This window comes from Saccopteryx leptura, chromosome X, assembly GCF_036850995.1.
Source record: "Saccopteryx leptura isolate mSacLep1 chromosome X, mSacLep1_pri_phased_curated, whole genome shotgun sequence".
NCBI lineage: Eukaryota > Metazoa > Chordata > Mammalia > Chiroptera > Emballonuridae > Saccopteryx > Saccopteryx leptura.
In genome coordinates, this window is record NC_089516.1 from 79,345,221 (window position 1) to 79,360,295 (window position 15,075).

Sequence of the window (15,075 nt, forward strand, 5' to 3'; positions counted from 1 at the left end):
GAACAATATATGAACATGCTGAACAAAGAAATAACATGTGCAGAAGCACCCAGATGCGAAAAAGCATGGGTTGGACAAAAATATATATATATATATATATATATATATATATATATATAAATATTTTTCCTTGTTGAGAGTGGCACTGAGTACGCTCATATCAGATACTAAAAACCTTAAATTCCAATCCAAGACACATTGTCAGGGATCAAATATCATCTCTTCTATGTATAACATATCTCTCATAAGTTCTAAGAATTGAATTAGATAGTTAATAAACATGCTTGCAACAGGGTCAGACCCTATAAACAATAAAAAGAAGCTATCCATTCAATGGTTTTATGTAATTATTCGAACACTTAAAATAGTGGCATCCTATGTTCAGATGTGCATTTCTGAGAGATCATAGAGGTCATTCAAGTGGATAAACAGAAGGTGGTTTGACTATAAACAGACATTGCTCAAGAGGGTTTAATTTGCTTTGACCAGATTGTATCACTTTAATGTCATTAAGGGTGTACAAGAAGTACCTTCTAAGCCTGGATTCTAACAACAAAGTGGGAAAGATAAACTGCAAACTCCTGTAAAATTAGAGGGAAACATACACATAGTAGGAAGATTATAAATGTTGACAAAATATATCATTTCAGTAAATCAATAAATTGTACACTGAAAAGTCAGACTTATAAGACATTTATTTCTTTTTTTAAGTGACAGAAGGGAGATTGAGAGACAGACTCCCACCTGTACCCTGACCAGGATGTACCTGGCAACTCCTGTCTGGGGCCAATGCTAGTACCAACTGAGCTATCCTCAGTTCTCAGGGCTGAGACTTGAACCACTGAAGCCACTAGCTACAAGAGGAGAAGAGAGAGAGAATGGGGAGTGAGAGGGGAAGAGAAGCAGATGGTCACTTCTCATGTGTGCCCTGACCAGAGATCAAACCCAGGATGTCTGCTTGCTGGGCTGATGTTCTTCCCACTGAGCATACTGGCCAGGGCCAAGACCTTTATTCCTAATCACCAAAAATCATTGGTGACCCAAATGGTAAAAAGGTGAGTGGATAAACATTGGTACGAGTCTAGAGTACAATATTGTTCTCCAACTCAAAACAAAAGGATTGAACTATTAATACATAGCACAACAAAACAAATATCAAATGTATTATGTTACATAAAAGAAGACAGGCACAGAAGGCCACATTTCATACAGTTCCATTTATATGACACTTTTGAAAATATTAAACTACAGAAGTAGAAAACAGCTGGGTTTTTATCAAGGACAGGGGCTAGGAGGAGGGAATTGACTACAAAGGGACATAGAAAAACTTTGAGTAATGAAAATGTTCTATACTTTAATTGTGGTTACATTTGACAAAACATCAAATTGCATAAGTAAAAATGATGAATTTTATGTATGTAGATTATACAAAATAGCATGACATAAAAACTCACTATTGATCTGGACTTCAGAGTAATAGCAACATGAGAGATAACCTTGAACTCTCCCCTTGAAATTTCAACAAATTAAATAGTTATAACTCAAGGAAGGAACCCCAGCTGGTCTTGCAGTCTTGTCTAAAAGATCTGTCCACCAAATGGATTAAAGGTGAGAAAGGTTGAGAAAAGGGGCTGAAGATAAGACACACTCATGGTCAGTTCCAGAGAGGAGTGAGGTCCGGAGTGACTGGGTCACCTTCTGCTGGGAGAAACAATGAGACTGACTGGCAGAGGGGAAGATACTAAACCAAGGTGACAGCAGAATGAGGGATCATGGCTAGCATTCTTGTGATCTGCCAGCAGCCCACACACAGCACAAAGAAAACCAAAGTGTGGCTTCCAGCCTCCCAGATTCTGCCTCCTTCATCTCATGGATAAGGAGAGTGGCAGAGACAGATCTCACAACTAACTCTCCAGAGCCACTCTCTCCCTTGAAAAGCAGATGTGCTCTGTGTCTAGTCTGCTCATCTGTTGAATCATGGGGAGGAGTGCCAGGAAGCCTGAGATAGCCATTGCTAGAGCAATAAAGACTTCACAGCATGCTTTACCCACCATTGCACTACAGCCCTGCTTCCATGATTGCAACAGCAATGACCCAGCAGAGGTCAACCAAATGATTTCAGAGCTAAACCTTGTAATACAGTGCCACCTACTGGAAGAAAACAAAAAAATCTCTGAAAATAAATCTATTTTTTCTTTTGAAATTAATTTTCTTTAATTTTTATATTTTTATTCTTATTTTGTGTATGTTTTGTGTGCATTGGATTATGTTCTTGGTTTTGCTCTTTGATTTTTGTTAATTTTCCCTTTATCTTTTCATTATTTTAATTTTTTTACTTTCCACTGTATTTCTAATTTTTAGTTGTTATTTTATTTTATTTTTTGTTAAATTTCTTAATAATACCACTCTCAAATGTTATTAAGGAAAAAGTAAATGAATACCATGTCTACACAAGAAAGAAACATAGTTTAGAAAGAAAACGAAAAATCTCTAAAAAACAATCTCAATCACATGGAGACCTTGGAGTTAAGCAATAGAGAACTAAAAATTGAAGTTCTGAAAATACTCAATGACATGTGAGAAACTACTTATAGGCAATTTAACTAGTTCATAAAACCAAGGAGTAAACAAAATATTTGCTTCACCAAGGAGACTGAAACTTTAAAAACAGAGATGAAGAACTCAATACATGAATTGAAAAATGAGGCAGCAAGTTTAGCTAATAGAACATGCTGAATAGGGGAGAGAATCAGTGATATGGAAGACAAGCAACTAGAGATGCTACAGATAGAAGAAGACAGACTCACAAAACTTAAAAAAAATGATGGAGCTCTACAAGAATTATCTGACTCCATCAGAAAAAGCTATATAAGAATAATGGGTATATCAGAAAAAAAAAGAGAGGGAGAAGGGAGTGGAGAAATTACTTAAACAAATAACTGATGATAACTTGCTAAGCATATGGAAAGTGTTAGATCCTTGAATCCAAGAAACAAACAGAACATGAAGTCAACTCAACCCAAAAAAATCTTTTCCAAGGCACATCATAATAAAATTGTCAAACATCAATGAGAAAGAAAGAATCCTCTAGGCACCTAGGGATAAGAAGAACATAACAAAAAAAGGAAAGCCCATTAGATTATCATCTCACTTCTCAGCAAAAACTCTACAAGGCAGAGGAGAGTGGACCCAAACATTCAAAGAACTGAAAGAGAGAAATTACCAGGCAGGAATACTATATCCATCAAAGTTATCCTTCAAATATGAAGGAGAAATATAAACTCTGAGACATAAAAGCTGAAAGAATTTATCACCAGAAACTCCCCAATGTAGTTTATAGTCAAAGGGGTTATTATTCTAATGAACACAAAGAACATAAAAAAGGAAAACCACAAGTAAAACCCCCAAAATGTTACAATAAAAACAAGGATAATCTGTAGAAACAATAACATAAAAAAGCAGCAGATGCCGTGGATGAATGGCTTAGTTGGTTGGAGTATTGTCCTGAAGCAAAGAAGTTTCCAGTTTGATCCCCAGTCAGATCACTTACAATAATAAACATTCCTGCCTCTTTTTCACTCTCTTCCTTTCTCTCTCCAAAAAAATCAGTAACTTTTTTTAAAGACGTAGGAGAGGATAAAGATCTTCAGTAGCAATGAGGATGGAGTGCAGAAGCACTCATAAGACAAAGGACTCTTGTATATATAAAATTTTTTCTCTTAATAACTTAATGGAAACCACCCACAAAAAACCAACACTGAAGCAGATAGCTTTATAAAAGGAGAAACAAGAGAAAGAAGTATGGAATACCACCAAATAAAAACAGCTGACAGAAACACAAAAGAGAAGAACCAAAGAAGACACAGAGCTACCAGAAAACAAAATATAAAAGGGTTGTCAGTAATCTTCAAGCATCAATAATTACCCTAATGTAAATGGACTGAACTCACTAATAAAGATACACAGAGTAGCAGATTATTTCTAAAGCGAAATACAACCATATGCTGCCTTCAAGAGACACACATAAGTGACAAGGACAAAAGTAGACTCAAAGTGAAAGATTGGAAAAATAATTCTCCAAGCAAATAAACCCAAAGGAAAGCAAGTGTAGTCATATTAATATCTGATAATGCTGACTTCAAGACAACAAAGTAACAAGAGACAGACAGACATTTCATAATAATAAAGGGGACACTATATCAATAAATCATAACAGTTTTTAATATATATGCACTGAATCCAAGAGCATCAAAATATGTAAGACATCTCTTAACTGATTTAAAAATAGGAACAGACAAAAACACAATCAAACTTGGAGAACTCAACACACCATTACTAGCTTTAGATAGATAATCTAGACAGAAAATCAAGAAAGATCTATCCACCTTAAATGATACACTAGACCAAATGGTCATAATAGACTTTTAAAGGATATTTCATCCCAGAACATCAAATTATACATTCTTTTCCAGTGTGCATGAAATATTTTCAAAGATAGATCATATGCTGGGCCACAAAACTAACATCAACAAATTCAGGAATATTGAAATTATACCAAGCATATTCTCTGACCATAAGGCTTTGAAATTATAATTCAACTGCAAAAAGAAAGTAAAGAAACCTATAAAAATGTAAAAATTAAACAACATATTTCTAGAAATGACTAGGTCAAGGAAGAAATAAAAGCAGAGATCAAAAGATATATACATACAAAAAAGAATGACAACAAAATACATCAAAATTTTTAGGATGCAGTGAAAGCAGTAATAAGAGAGAAGTTGATATTGCAACAGGCTTATATCAAGAAGCAAGGGAGATCTCAAGAGAAAAACCTAACATCACATATTAAAGAACTAGAAAAAGTAGAACAAAGGCAACCCAAAGTCAGCAGAAGAAATGGCAAAAATCAAAGCACAACTAAATAAAATAGAAAACAAAAAATTTTTTTTGAAAAAATTACTAAAACAGAAAGCTGGTTCATTGAAAAGATCAATAAAATTGACAAATCACTGGCTAGATTCTCAAAGGAAAGAAGAGAAAGACCTCATATAAACAAAATCTGAAACGAAACAGGAGAAATGACCACAGACAGCATAGATATAAAAAGATTCATACAAGAATGCTGTGAAAGATTATATGCCACCAAATTTAACAATCTAGAAGAAAAAGATAAGTGACTAGAATTATACAGTCTTCCTAGACTGAATGAAGAAATATTGGAAAATTTAATAGACCCATACATAAACAGGGAGGAAATAGAAACAACTATCAAAAGCCTCCCCTAAAACAAAAGTTCAGGACCAGATTGCTACACTAGTGAATTCTACCAAACATTCAAAGAAGATTTGGTAACTATTCTAAAAGTCTTCCAATAAAAAAAAAGAGGAAACAATACTCCCTAACACATTTTATAAGGCCAAGATATCCCTGATACCAAAACCTGGCAAGGACAACATACAAAAAAGAAAACTACATACCAATATCTCCAATGAATAGAGATTCAAAACTCCTGAACAAAATACTAGCAAAGCGAATACAGCAACACATTAAAACAATAATACATCACAATCAAGCAGGATTCATTCTAGGAGTATATAAAGATGGTTTAACATACAGAAATTGATCAACATAATACACCACATCAACAAAACAAAGAACAAAATTCATATGATCCTACAATAGATGTAGAAAAGGCACTTAATAAGATACAACATTCATTTATGTTGATAACACTTAATAAAATGGGTATAGAAGGGAAAGTAGCTCAACATAAAAAAAGGGCACATAAGAAAAAACATTAGCTAATATACTAAATGGCAAAATAAAATGAAGACTTTTTCTTTAAAATCAGGAAAAAGACAAGGTTACCCACTCTTTCCACTCTTATTCAACATTTTTCTGGAAGTGTTAGCCAGAGCGATCAGGCAAAAGAAAGAAATAGAAGGTATCCATATCAGGAAAGAAGAATAAAGGTATCATATTTTGCAGATAACATTATCCTATATATAGAAAACCCCAAAGACTCCACTGAAAAACTATTAGAAACAATAAACCGATACAGTAAAGACACAAGATACAAAAACAATAAATAAAACTCTATTGCTTTTTTATATGCCAACAATGAGATTTCAGGAAAGAATTATTTTTAAAATTGCAACAACAAAAAATAAAATACCTAAGAATAAATTTAACAAAGAATGTGAAGGACCTATATACTGAATATTACAAAGCATTAATGAAAGAAATTTAAAAGATACAATGAAATGGAAAAAATAGTCCATGTTCATGGATTAGAAGGATCAACATAGTTAAAATGGCTATATTACCCAAAGCAACATGAAAATTTAATGCAGTCCTCATTAAAATTCCAATGTAATTTTTTAAAGAAATAGAACAAAATAATCACCAGGTTTGTATGGAACCAAAAAGCCCCTGAATAACCAAAGCAATCCTGAGGGGAAAAAAATGAAGCAGGAGGCATCACATTACCAAATGTCAAATTATACTGCAAAGTTATAATAATTGAAACAGCATGGTATTGGTGGAAAAACCAACATACAGACCAATGGAACAGAATTGGGAGCCCAGAAATAAAACTACATATATATGAACAAATAAACTTTGACAATAGAGCCAAAAATACAGTGGAGAAAAGAAAGCCTCTTCAATAAATGGTGCGAGAAAAATTGGAAAGCCACATGCAAAAGAATGAAACTTAACTACACCTTGTTCCCCTGCACAAAAATCAACTCAAAATGGCCCAATCACCTAAATATAAAATCTGAAACAATAAATTACATAGAAGAAAAATAGTTACTAAAATTATGCACCATGGTCATAGAGAACATTTTATAAATTTGACTCCAAAAGCAAAGTAAGTAAAGGAAAAGACAAGTGAATGGGACTATATCAAACTAAAAAGCTTCTGTACAGCAAAAGAAATCAACAACAAAACAACAAGGCAGCCAAACAAATGAGACATAATATTTACAAACAACAGCTCTGATAAGGGGATAATATTCAAAATATATAAAGAATTCACAAAGGTCAGCAACAAACAAGTAAACAATCCAATTAAAAAATGGGGAGAGGACCTGAACAGACACTTCTCCCAAGATGGCACATACCATATTTCCCCATGTATAAGATGCACTCTTTTCCCCCAGATTTGGGGTCTAAAAACTGGATGCATCTTAAACAGTGGTTGTAGATTTTTTTATTTGTATTTTCCACTTTTTCAAGCTTGTTGTCTTTGTACTCATTGTTTAATGATGAATAAAATTTGAGTTCAATAGCTTAATATAATACACTTTTTTCAAATTTTGAGCCCCAAAATTATGGTGCGTCTTATACATGGGAGCTTCTTATACATGGGGAAACATGGTATATGCCCAAGATATATATGGAAAGATACTTATCTTTACTAGCTTATAGAGAAATGCAAATAAAAATACAATGAGATACCACCTCACATTTGTTAGATTGGCTGTTATCAACAAAACAGGTACTAACAAGTGTTGAAGAGGCTGTGGATAAAATAAAATCTTCATTCACTACTGGTGGGAATGTAAACTGGTATCACCGTTATAGAAGAAAGTATGGTGGTGCCTCAAAAAATTAAGAATAGAACTACCATATGACTCAGCAATCCCTCTCCTGGGTATATATCCAAAAAACTTGAAAACATTGGCATGTAAAGGCACTTGCACCTCCATGTTCATCACATCATTATTCAGTTCCCAAACTTGGAAACAATCATAGTGTCCCCAACAGAGGACTGGATAAAGAAGAAGTGGTACATATATATAGTGGAATATTACTCAGCCAGAAGAAATAATATATTTCCATTTATGACAACATGATGGACCTTGAGGACATTATTCTGAGTGAAATAAATAAATCAGAAAAGCTAAGAATTCATACATAGATGGGACATAAAAATGAGACTCATGGACATAGATAAAATTGAAATGGTTACCAGGAGGAGGGAGTTGAGGAGTGGAGGGGAGTAAAAAGGGACAAATATAGGGTGATGGAAAATTATTAGACTTTGGGTGATGGGCACACAACACAATCAACATTTCAAATGCTATAGAGATATTTACCTGAAACTTATGTATTCTTATTGATCAGTGTCACCACATTAAATTTAATTTTATAAGTGACATTTTAAAAATTAAAAAAAAAACCCTTCTCAGTATTAAATTGTCAATTAGAGTCTGAGACTTAGGGTAACCATATGGCTAGCTTCCCATGTAGTATTTCCATTTCTATAGTAGCAGCAAATATCAAGGCAGAACTTCAGTCACTAGATTTTTGTAACAAGTCTCGGATATACGGTAGACATTGTTCCATCTATTTATGTGTGGGGAAATAGAGGTTCAGTGATATTAATTATACACATTAATGGTGAAATAGAGATCAGAGTCCAGGTCCCCTGACTTAAAGATTGGTGATTCTTACAGATACCAAATATCCATTCTGAACATATTAATCCATATTGTTTATAATTTAGAAGTAGTAAAAATCTTTCTCTCACTTCTAATGGCATATCTATGGAGCAAAATATACAAGGAAAAATAAGTCTTTAATCTTTTGTCACAGAGTGTGGTTTTTGGGCACACCAAACTGAAGATTTCATGGATTTCAAAGGTCATCTGGAGAAAAAATATCTTTGAAAGTTCCAGTTATGATATTAAAAAGCTAAAAATGGAGTGCAATTTTATGGTGGTAAAGCACATATTAATATCATTATATCTCAAAAAAGTAAATAATTATATGCTACATTTTGTGGAAAAGTAGATCAATAGGCCAGACCACTGGGCCACAGCACAGTGGGATCCTAGCAAATAGATTAATGAATAGACACAGTGATCTGTATTTCAGCCCTAAATCAGTCACATGGTCTCTGGAACAGCCTAAGCCCTCAGAGCAGGTCACCCAATTACCTTCCTGTGGAAATATTAACCCATCATAGTCATTTAGAAAATTGCATTTGCAAACATATTCATGACTATGGTTTAAAACAGAGGTATGTCTACTGCCCTTTACTTGAAACAAATGTTGTTGATTTCAAGTAGGAACTGTTCTTCATGTTGTAATTGATGTAGCTCCTTCCTGGAGTGTTGAGGAGAACTGTTTACTTATCTATCTGCATCCATGAGAACAAGGGAATATCTTTATGTTGGTCACTTCACTATTCCCAGTTCCTAGTGTGGTGCGTAGCATATGGTAGGTAACCAATAAATGTGTTCAATAAAATGAAGAGTTGTTTCATATGAATTAGTAAATTTTCACTAAACCATCCATTAATGTCCCAATCCATCCTATGTAACTAATGACAGACAACTGAAATTGAGAACATTGTAGCAAAAAAAAAAAAAAAGGAAGATTCAAACTGGTAGCCCACATTAGCATCACTTTTTTTATCAACTGAGGTAATTAGTCACAGATGAATTTTTGTTTTTTGTTTGTTTACCCCAAGGTATGTAGTTGTATTTTCATTAATGATGTTTTGTTAAAGTTAGGGTATTTTTTGTTTAGAAATGGGATGGAGGGGCTTTATACTTCTGTGACAAGTGTTCTCAGTGAATAATGAGATTATTCTAGTGTTCTTTTGTTCTTTTTTTTTTTTTTTTTTTTTTTGTATTTTTCCAAAGCTGGAAACGGGGAGAGACAGTCAGACAGACTCCCGCATGCGCCGGACCGGGATCCACACGGCACGCCCACCAGGGGGCAACGCTCTGCCCACTAGGGGGCGATGCTCTGTCCCTCCGGGGCGTCGCTCTGTCGCCGCCAGAGCCACTCTAGTGCCTGGGGCAGAGGCCAAGGAGCCAACCCCAGCGCTCGGGCCATCTTTGCTCCAACGGAGCCTCGCTGCGGGAGGGGAAGAGAGAGAGACAGAGAGGAAGGAGAGGGGGAGGGGTAGAGAAGCAGATGGGCGCTTCTCCTGTGTGCCCTGGCTGGGAATCGAACCCAGGATCCCTGCACGCCAGGCCGACGCTCTACCACTGAGCCAACCGGCCAGGGCCTATTCTAGTGTTCTTAGTTGAACAAAAATGCATAGCTGTCATTTCAAAATTGTTTCTAAAAACACTAATATTACTATATATCCTTTTCTAAAGTCTAAGCCTCACTGAAATAGTATCAGGAGGAAGTGCTAAAAGCATAGCCCCTCTCCTTACTTCCTTTTGACAACTGATAGAGTAAAATAAAGGAGATATAGCCCCTTTACACATATCTTTTACATTCCCTGAACAGCCAGGATAGTCTTACTCAGTCATCTTGATGAACTTGATCCAGTGCCACCTGATCTGTCCCTACCTTGCTATCCAGCTGTGATTATGTGCAGGCACAAAAGAAAAGATAGGTCTTAAAGGCCTACCATAGCATATTCCAGACAGGCTAGGAAACCATAACAGAACATGAGAGTGATATGATTGGAGAGTAAACAAAAAACAGAATGTATGAAAAAGAAACCAGTTCAAATACTACATATATCCGAAAATATAACAGGGAAAAGTATCATGCTATACACCTGCTTTTCAATGTTAAAACATTGGGGATAATACATTATACACTTCTAACTTTGAGTGTAAAACAGAACAAATTCTGAACAAGTATGTCCTACTCTTTATATTGATGTAACCAGTGCAAAATCACTTCACGCTCAGCCTGGCAGGGAATGCACAACTGCAAAGCAAGCAGGGAAGATGATTGAAATATTGATTAAAAAAGAAACATCTTACTAATACACCAATACAATTTTTTCAAAGATTTACTGGAAACTTTGTGTTAGAAGTGGAGTTAACACCTATCTGGGAGTTTCAGGGACTGTTTAAATTGGAGTCTGGCATTTTATCTTGATCCACTAATACAGCACAGTGACTAAGAGGATGGGTCTACTAGCCAAACTGTAAGTTAAAAACTGCTGTGTGACTTTTGTGAAGTCACTTAATTTTTCTGAGTCTCCAATCATTTCTATAAAATGGAGATAATAATGCCTACATCACCTAGAGATTGAGTTAATCCAAATAAAGCACTTAAGACAGAGCCTGGAATATAGTAAGTAATCAATAAGTATTAGCTATTATTATAATTACTATTCATCAGTTGTAAAATATAATATAAATATTAAATGATATTATCCAGGCATAGCAGGAAAAGCCATTTGCTTCACCATTGTTGGTCTATTTCTAAGAAATATTGAGGGTGAGCATTGATCAATGAATACATCACTTTCATATATAATTATGATAATAAAGTCTACAGATACAGATATAAAGAAAAGGGAAGAAAGAATTTAGCAGAAAGATAAGAAGATGAATTAATAGAATGAATATTGTAAGAGAAGGCTAATGAACTGAATTGTACTCCTAGCTGCTAACTTTTAAGTTGGTTAACTTCCGTTCTTCAACCATAAAAATGAAATAAAACTGTCTTACTCTGTCTTTTGGTGGGAGCCTCTGTACCAGGGCTACATCTTAGAGAAGCACATGTGATCAAGACTGGATTTAGCCCCAGGACCATTTTAGGAGAGGGTAGTGATTAAGACCCTTAATAAACTCTGGATTCACAAGACCTTAAATATAAAACCAGACTTGTTAGCTGATTACCACTTGACAAGTTTCTACATCCCTCTAGGCTCCAGTTTTTTCTCTATTAAATGAGGATACTAGTGCCCACCACACAGACTTGCACTGGGATCTAAATGAGGTAATGCAGTGACCAAGCATACCACAATGAATGGCACATAGCAAGTGCATAATACTTACAAAGCTAATAGTGACATGAAGAAATCTACAAATGTGTGACTATTATATATTTATGCATAATGAACATCATGTTCTTTTTTATCTGTCAGAAGCTTATCTTCCTTAAGGAAAAAAATGGGGAGGGCAATTCACATAGAGACTTGAGGTCCTAGTTCACAACATATTCTTGGTGCCTACTGGTGAGTTGTCCGGGCATCAGATGAAGAAGCTTCCAAATGTAAAATAATGGGCAGCTGTTGGAGTTAGGTTCAGGCTGCCCTGGAACTGAGGGTCTGTCAGATTCTATAGAAACAACTATTCCACAATTCATGTAAGTTTGCTTTCAACTATGTGCACACGGGCCTGTACAGAAAACATTTTTGCTCATCTTTGGCCATCACACTTAAAACTCTGCCGTGTATCTTGACTGCATTGGTAAAAATACTATAATTTTAGAAAGTCAATATCTTCCATCTCTCTTAAACTTCTGCAGCAAATACTCCAAAACTCACATTTTGGACTGCAGATCACCACCGAGAGAAGAAGAAAGAAACAGGAAAAGAGGATCAGTGGATCAATAGCAATTAGGTTCTTATATACTTTATGTATTTGATATATTTAAACATTTTAATCAGACTGTATATTTACTCTCCAAATTGGAGGCTTTGTTTAGAAGATAAAATTCGAAGCAAAAATGCTATGTTAAAGTGGTTACATGACTAGGATATATGGGAATGAGATGTTAATGGCAGATTAATTTATATTCAAAAATAATTTCCTTATAACCTGCAGAAAAAAAAACATATTTTCTGAAAATATGTACAATTGTAGATTTTAATTCACTGGGTTCTCGTTACTGGAAAGATTATATAAATTTGATTAGAATAGAAAATTACCCAAGGACTTCAGAAATACCTGAACCTATATTATAAAGAATAGAGTTTCTCAAATCACTTTAAAATTACCTAAAGCTTCTCATTAAACAGCCCAATTATTTAAGTAACATCTCCTTAAATAACTAATACAACTGGTCAAGATTATAAAATAGGCAAACACTGGTAGGGTGTAACATGTTGAACACATACATACTCTTTAGTGCTCAGCTAGTAATCATTGTCATTTCCCTTTTCCTCTTCGTAAGTTTTCCTTAAACTCTTGCAGGAAGTCCCCAGGTTAAAAATAGGATTAATTCTATAGGTTTGTTCTTATGTTGAATTTGTATTTAAGTTGGAACAGGTACATAGATCTAGTAAATGCAACTTAGACAGATGTTTGTTTTAACATAGTATTTATTTTTACCTTTTTGTGCATATAACTACTTAAACATTTTCAAACCTACCTTGTTCGTAACCTAGGGACTGCCTGTATTTGAGTAGGGGAATAAATGTATTCAACTGCTTTCTGTAACCCTAAATTATTATTTTCTCCAATTTTAAATATATATATATATATGGTGTACCGGAAAGTTCTGTCCATTTTTGAAATAAAACAAAATAAAATTTTCTTACCATCAATAAACTTTATTAAATAATATAATTACCATTATTATTGATGATTTCTTGCCAGCGTGAGGGCAATTTGTATATCCTATTTTTGAAAAATGTTTTATCTTTTGATGCGAAAAATTGAACCAGTGCTTGTTTGACATCTTCTTCATTTTTGAATTTTTTGCCCTTCAAAAAATTTTGTAAGGACAAAAACAAGTGATAGTTGGAGGGTGCTAAGTCCGGGGAATATGGTGGATGCGACAGACATGCTTCTGTAGCATTTCTTCCTTGTTGAAATTCATAAAAATTATAGTGGCGTAAATGAACTTTATCAGTAGCCATGGGTACACTATCGCTTCACACCTAAGACTAACGTGAATCAACTTTGTTTTAGTTAATTTGCTACGTCAGTATGTATACATTAAGTGATAAAAAATAGAGAGGCTCACATGCGCCAAATAAACGTGCTTACGTGTAGAAACTTGTTGTGATAGAAACGGACAGAACTTTCCGGTAGACCTTATATATATATGCCAAGAAAAAAATAAAAAAGAAAGAAAGAGTGGGCAGAAAATGCTCAGTCCTGTTCTAGGACCACAGGGCCTCTAGCCAGCACTCAAAGTATCATAACTAGAATGTAAGGTTATTTCTCTGCTTCCTCCCTTAGATCCAAACTCTGCCTTTGTTCACCTACTGTGTCCCCAGGGAAGCTGAAGACTATGCTGTCTCTGGCTTTGCCCTCCAACTTCTGCTTGAGTTCATGTGGGGGGCAGGGTGGGAGATGTACTAGCTGCAAACTAGAAGGCAAAAGTTAAGAAGGGTTAGGGTATTTATCTTTCTCACTGTCTCTCTATTTGCCATAGTCTATATGTTCTACTAAGACCACAACTCTGGACAGGTCTGTACCACTTTTGCAAGGTTCCAGGGACACTACTCCTTCTCCTTGCCACACATCTTTAAATAATTATTTTAGGTCTCTTCTATTCAACTTTTTAGTGTGGTCTATTTCTAGCTAAACATGTTATTTCTGGTGTCCACACACTCTACACTGGTCCCATTTCTCTACTTTGTATGAACTGAGTGGCTTTGACAATGTAGACCAGGGGTCCCCAAACTATGGCCAGCTGGCCTCATGTGGCCCCCTGAGGCCATTTATCTGGCCCCGCCGCACTTCCAGAAGGGACACCTCTTTCATTGGTGGTCAGTGAGAGGAGCACATTGACCATCTCATTAGCCAAAAGCAGGCCCATAGTTCCCATTCAAATACTGGTCAGTTTGTTGATTTAAATTTACTCGTTCTTTATTTTAAATATTGTATTTGTTCCCGTTTTGGGTTTTTTTTTTACTTTAAAATAAGATATGTGCAGTGTGCATAGGGATTTGTTCATAGTTTTTTTTATAGTCCAGCCCCCCAATGGTCTGAGGGACAGTGAACTGGCCCCCTGTGTAAAAAGTTTGGGGACCTCTGATATAGACCATGATAACAGTTGTTATTATTCATAAGTATGATTACTTATAATAGTAATGGGCCTTTGTTCTTAATAGTAAATTATACATCACTCAAATAATTTCTTAAACTTTAGCACTTCTTCCTATTTGCTCTCATGATTTGGATGAAGGGAAATTTTACTTATTTTTTAGTATTTGGAAAAGGTGGGATTGCTTCTGACACCTGTTGATTGAAGTGCATGAAAACCAGCAGTATATACAATTTATAGCTCTGAATTATTTAGCTATACATGTGGTGATTTCTCAGTAAAAATACCAAAAACTAGAAACAAAATATCTCTCTTCTCCTATTCCTAAACTAGTTATTGAATTAAGGTACAAAAATA

At 35.0% G+C, this 15,075-nt stretch overlaps 1 protein-coding gene across 1 annotated transcript in view; it reads right to left on the bottom strand.

The window, feature by feature from the left end:
* Window positions 1-15,075, bottom strand: part of IL1RAPL2 (interleukin 1 receptor accessory protein like 2) — a 583,210-nt gene that overhangs the window by 542,470 nt on the left and 25,665 nt on the right. The gene's annotated exons all lie outside the window — the stretch shown is intronic.